This window comes from Rana temporaria, chromosome 8, assembly GCF_905171775.1.
Source record: "Rana temporaria chromosome 8, aRanTem1.1, whole genome shotgun sequence".
Taxonomy (NCBI): domain Eukaryota; kingdom Metazoa; phylum Chordata; class Amphibia; order Anura; family Ranidae; genus Rana; species Rana temporaria.
In genome coordinates, this window is record NC_053496.1 from 167,497,230 (window position 1) to 167,503,523 (window position 6,294).

Consider the following 6,294-nt stretch of genomic DNA (forward strand, 5'->3'; position numbering starts at 1 on the left):
GGCGGCTGCTATACTCTAGGGTGAGCATGGCCAGTGGCTGCTGCTGTCCTCTAGGGTGGGCATGACTGGCGGCTGCTGCTGTCCGCTAGTGTGGGCATGACTGGTGGCTGCTGCTGTCCTCTAGGGTGGGCATGGTTGGCGGCTGCTGCTGCTGTCCTCTAGGGTGGGCATGGCTGGCGGCTGCTGCTGCTGTCCTCCAGGGCGGGTATGGCTGGCGAGTGCTGCTGTCCTCCAGGGTGAGTATGGCTGGCAGGTGTGGCTGTCCTCCAGGGCGGGTATGGCTAGCGGCTACTGCTGCTGTCCTCTAGGGTGGGCATGGCTGGCGGCTGCTGTCCTCTAGGGTGAGCATAGCTGGCGGGTGCTGCTGTTTTCCAGGGCGGGTATGGATGGTGGCTGCTACTGTCCTCAAGGCAGGGGAGATAGCCAGCCATATCCACATGTGGCCCACGGGCCAGCGTCTGAGCACCCCTAACATAATGCGATTGCGCTGATTGCGCGGGGCAGGGCAAATCGCGGAGGGGCGGGGTCAGCTCACAGAGGTGCACGAATAGGAAGGACAGGAGGGGGTTGGGAGGCAGTGTCATTCTAAGCAAGAGAACAGCACCTTAGCAGATGACCTGCCTCCTCCACTCAGCGGCCTGTTCCAACGGCACCTGTGGGGAGGGGGGTGGGATGTCCCATAACATACCAGACCCTCATGCTGCACCACTTCTAACAAACGTTCTGTGACTTTATCAGTGTGCAGTGCAGTATACACTTCTACCCAAGCACTGCCAGTAGCTTTGCTCTAGATCTGATCGGTCCTCATTGGGCCCCATGTGCATCTGGGGCCCCTGGGCTGTCCCCAGGTGTGCCCGCTGGATAAGACGGAGGGAAATAGTACTATTGGCTGGTTGGTAGCGGGTCTGGTGGGATTAGAAGGGTGGATTTGTCCATGTGGCTTGGGTACTTTTGTGTTGGCTCATTTCCATCTCCCACATCCCTAGGGTGTCTGTCTGGTTAATTAGATGTGGGTATGGGTGATATGGTTTAGATGTGGGTATGGGTGATATGGTTTAGATGTGGGTATGGGTGATATGGTTTAGATGTGGGTATGGGTGATATGGTTTAGATGTGGGTATGGGTGATATGGTTTAGATGTGGGTATGGGTGATATGGTTTAGATGTGGGTATGGGTGATATGGTTTAGATGTGGGTATGGGTGATATGGTTTAGATGTGGGTATGGGTGATATGGTTTAGATGTGGGTATGGGTGATATGGTTTAGATGTGGGTATGGGTGATATGGTTTAGATGTGGGTATGGGTGATATGGTTTAGATGTGGATAAGTCAACCATATGAATGCATTTGCTGGAAACAAGTATCAATTGTTATCTATAGCTCTGTGTTTTTTATTACACACTGCAATCTGCTTTTTTTATTATTTATTATGTTTGTTCGATAAAAATACTTTTTAACTCACCTCAGTGACAATATTATACCCTTTAAAGTTCTACTCTTGATATGGGAGATATTTCTATCCCTTTCTAATCCTTTTTTAAAGGTTCAGTACCACCCACTGAAAAGCAATCCACCGCATATTGCTCTTCAGTGGCAATGCTAATATAAAATGCTAATATAAATCAGCTCTGTCTGTATCCCCCATGCGCCTGGCCAGACCCTAGAGAATAATACTTGTGGGACTGTGTTGTTTCCCCATTGGCTGGCCCTGATGCAAGCACAACATATGACCCTGCCATTATAAAGTGCTTTGTTTTCGTTTTACTCAAATGGCATGTCTCCCATCTATAGCGGTGGGCTCTTCACGAGAAAGGCCATATCTCAAAACACCACTTGCATGCAACTGAAATGCATACCTCCCAACTGTCCCTGATTTCGAGGGACTGTCCCTGATTTGGAGCAATGTCCCTCTGTCCCTCATTCTCCTCATTTGTCCCTCATTTTGGTCTGATCTATATAGATGTATATAAAATGCACTTTTTATCTATCAAAAAGTGTTTCCCAGTGCTAAACCTTTCATCTGATTTCTAAATTGCTGTGTTTGTAAAATTCCAAAAGCCAATATAAAGGAATAGTAGTGGTAAAAAAAGCACTTGTGGGTTTAACCAATCTTATTTTTTTTTTTTTACAATTCTCCTTTAAGGGGCGTGGCAAGGGGTGTGTCCTATGCCTGCATACTTTTGCTGATAGGTGTCCCTCATTCCCATCTCAGAAAGTTGGGAGGTATGGAAATGGTATTATACTCCAGGGTCTCCTACCTTCCCCCTAGAATTGAGCGGTTTGTTTCGTTCCGAATTGAAATATTTTATTATTCGGATTGTATTTGAATTTCTGAATGACAATAGTAACGAATTTAAACCAATCCAAAATACCAAAACAAAATTCTGGACGGAATTTAAATTAGAATAGCTTTCAAATCAAATTCGAATAGTTTGAGTTTGAATAGTTTTCAAATTTCTGAAGAGAATAAAATAGAACAGAAAATAAAAGAATATAAAAGAATCTAATAGAATATATGGGGCCAGATTCACCAAAGAGATACGACGGCGTTTCTCCTGATACGCCGTCGTATCTCTGTTTCTATCTATGCGACTGATTCATAGAATCAGTTACGCATAGATATCCATAAGATCCGACAGGTGTAATTGTTTTACACTGTCGGATCTTAGGATGCAGTACCGCGGCCGCCGGTGGGGGGAGTTCGCGTCGTAAACCAGCGTCGGGTAAGCAAATTAGGAGTTACGGCGATTCCCAACGGATTTTCGCGTTCGCTACGTCGCTGCTAGTCTAGTTTCCCGTCGCAAAGTTAGTTGTCGTTTGACCTGCCCTAACTTTACTCAGCAATCGTATTGCTGTTTAAAGTATGGCCTTCGTTCCCGCGTCGAAATTTAAAATTGAACGTCGTTTGCGTAACACGTCCGGGAATACGGAAGTACGCTACGCGCGTCGCCGTTCGAAAAAACGACGTCACGGCGCGCAAAGCACAACGGGAATTGCGAAACTGAGCATGCGCAGTAGGTCCGGCGCGGGAGCGCGCCTAATTTAAATGGCACACGCCCATTTGAATTGGCCCGCCTTGCGCCGGAGGCTGCCAGCGTAGTTTTCATCGCAAGTGCTTTGTGAATCAGGCACTTGCGATGAAAACTTGGAGGTGTAACGTATCTACGATACGTTACGCCGCCGCAGTTCTATGTGAATCTGGCCCTAAGAGAATAGAATAGATAATACAATAATAGAATATAATTTGAGTAAAACAGAACAGAATAGAAAAAATAGAATAGAAAATAAAATAAAAGAATACAATAGAAAATAAAATAAAAATTAAAAAAATAGAATAGAAAAGAAAATAAAAGGAATAGAATAGAATAAAAAAACAATAATAAAAGAGAATATAACTATCTTCTGAAATTTGAATTTCAAATGGAATCATTTTTTTATAGAATAAATTAAAACAGAATGGACTAGAAAAATAAATACCGTAGAGAGAATATAACCTTCTTCCACTGACGGATGGCAGGTACTGATATCTGGCACTTAAATAAATTACATGAGAGGAGTACTATTGTAAAACCCCCTCTGCAGACCGCTGGCACTATTACCTAGATTCACGTAGGGCGGCGTATGTTTGAGCCGGCGTAGCGTATCGTATTTAATTAGAGAATTAGAGAGGCAAGTGCTGTATTCACAAAGCACTTGAGTCCTAAGTTACGGCGGCGTAGCGTAAATGTGCCGGTGTCAGCGCGCCTAATTCAAATTGGGAAGAGGTGGGCGTGTTTTATGTCAATAAGGCATGACCCCACGTAATTGACGTTTTGAACGTACGGCGCATGCGTAACCCAGTGCGCATGCTCCAAATTACGCCGCAAAGACTCATTGGTTTCGACGTGAACGTAAATTATGGCCAGCCCCATTCACGGACGACTTACGCAAACGACGTAAAAATTTCAAAATTTGACGCGGTTCCGATGTCCATACTTATTGGCTGCGCCATCTTTTTGGTGGTTTATCTTTACGCCTGAAAACGCCTTACGTAAACGGCGTATCTTTACTGCGACGGTCAAGCGTAGGTTCGTGAATAGGCGTATCTCGCTGATTTACACATTCTAGGCGTAAATCAGCGTACACGCCCCTAGCGGCCAGCGTAAACAGACAGCTAAGATACGACGGCGCCGGCGGTCGTATCTTAGCAACATTTAAGCGTATCTCAATTTGAGAATATGCTTAAATATACGACGGCGCAGATTCGGAGTTACGACGCTGTATCTACTGATACGCCGGCGTATCTCTCCCTGAATCTGGCTATATGTAACTTTGCATCCTACCGGTACTTCATCCAGCTACAATGACAAGTGAGCCGTCCTGTCTGTAAACCTATGCAGCATATTGAGGATCACTTGGTATTCTCCTTCAGCTATGTCAGTCACGGACTATGGCTCCAGGACTCCCAAGGCACTAAGACTCAGGACAGTGCATAGTGTCATCTGCATACCTCTGATCATGCCTTGCGAAATTCTAATTTTGAATAAATTTAAATTCAAATAGAATAGAAAAAAAAATAATAGAAAAGAATAGACTGGCATAAACAAAAGAAAACAATAGAAAGAATATAACAATATAACTGTTTTCCGAAATTCAAATAGAATAAATTTGAATAGAAAAGAACAGAATATAGTTCAAAAGAATACAACAGAACATAAAAAAACAGAATAGAATAAAACAAAAAAAAACAATAGAATAGAAAGAAAATAACCATCTTCCAAAATTTGAATAGAATAAATTAGATTTAAATGCAATTTGACTTGAATTTGGAAAATTCGAATAAACAAAACAAATTTTTAAAACAAATTTATGTAAATACTGAATCAAAACAACACATTTTTTCGTTCTACACATGTTTACTTCCCCCCACTGTAGCCTCTCTACAGCATTCGACATTTCTGGGAGGTTCAGGTGCCTGTTCTCCCTTTTGCACACCGTGGCCCCTCCCTTCTGCTGAGTCATTTAGTGATGTAAGGCTCAGAGCATGGGTCCTCAAACTTTGGCCCTCCAGTTGTTCAGGAACTACAATTCCCATCATGCCTAGTCATGTCTGTGAATGTCAGAGTTTTACAATGCCTCATGGGATGTGTAGTTCCGCAACAGCTGGAGGGCCGTAGTTTGAGGATCCCTGGCTCAGAGGAAGGTAAAATCAGGATCCTCGGGCACTGGGGGGTAAACACACAGGGCCAGATCCACAAAGAACTTACGCCGGCGTATCTATTGATACGCCGCGTAAGTTCTACGATGCGCCGTCGTATCTTTGTTTTGTATCCACAAAACAAGATACGCCTGAATGGGGGCTAGATCCGACTGGCGTACATCTTAGTACGCCGTCGGATCTTAGGTGCATATTTACACTGGCCGCTAGGTGGCGCTTCCGTTGATTTCCGCGTAGAGTATGCAAATTCGCTAGATACGCCGATTCTCAAATGTACGTCCGTGTCACGGTCGCTACCGTGCCAAACGGACAGCGAGGCGTGGTCGTGCCTCAGTTGGCTCTGGGTGGAATTGAACCCAGGACCTCTCCATTGCTGGTCCAGGTCTTTGCTTCTGAGCCACTTCTCAGTTGATATTCTTCTTGCTGTCTGTCGGAGCCTGGTTCTGAACTATGTGCTGATTGCCTGTCTCTGGATCTCCCTACAATCTGCACTTGTCTATCCTGGTCCAGCTGAGGCAGGTTTCCTAATCAACCAGGGTATAAAACCCTGCCTCACTATGAGGGAGGTGTCAGTTCATTGTACTCTAATTGTCCTGTCTGTGCCAACGGTTCCTGTGTTCCTGTGATTGTCTTCAGCTACAAGACTGACCCCGGCTTCTGACCCTTTGGCTTACGTACCCTGGATTGCTGCTGTCTCCTGTCCTCTGACCCCGGCTTGTACTTTTGGACTTTCCCTGCCTTCTCCATTCCTTGACCCACGGCTTGTGCCCCGGACTTGTCTTTGGTTCCTGTCTGCAACCCCTGAACTTTCCGTCAGTACTTACCTGACTCTCTCTGGAATCCTGGGCCACGGCTATACTTGACTATCCTGGGCTAATCTCTATCTAGCCCCCGTGCACAGACTCACAGCCCAGGTAGTGTCTTACCTGTATTACCGTGGGCTGTGTGTACCTGCAAGGGTGAGCTTACAAATCTGCAAAATGGACTCCACTCAAGGTAAGCCCTCACAGTCCGCCAAGCGCATTTTTTTACGTCGTTTACGTAAGGCTTTTTTCGGCGTAACGTTACCCCTGGGTCTATGAGGCGTACGCAATGT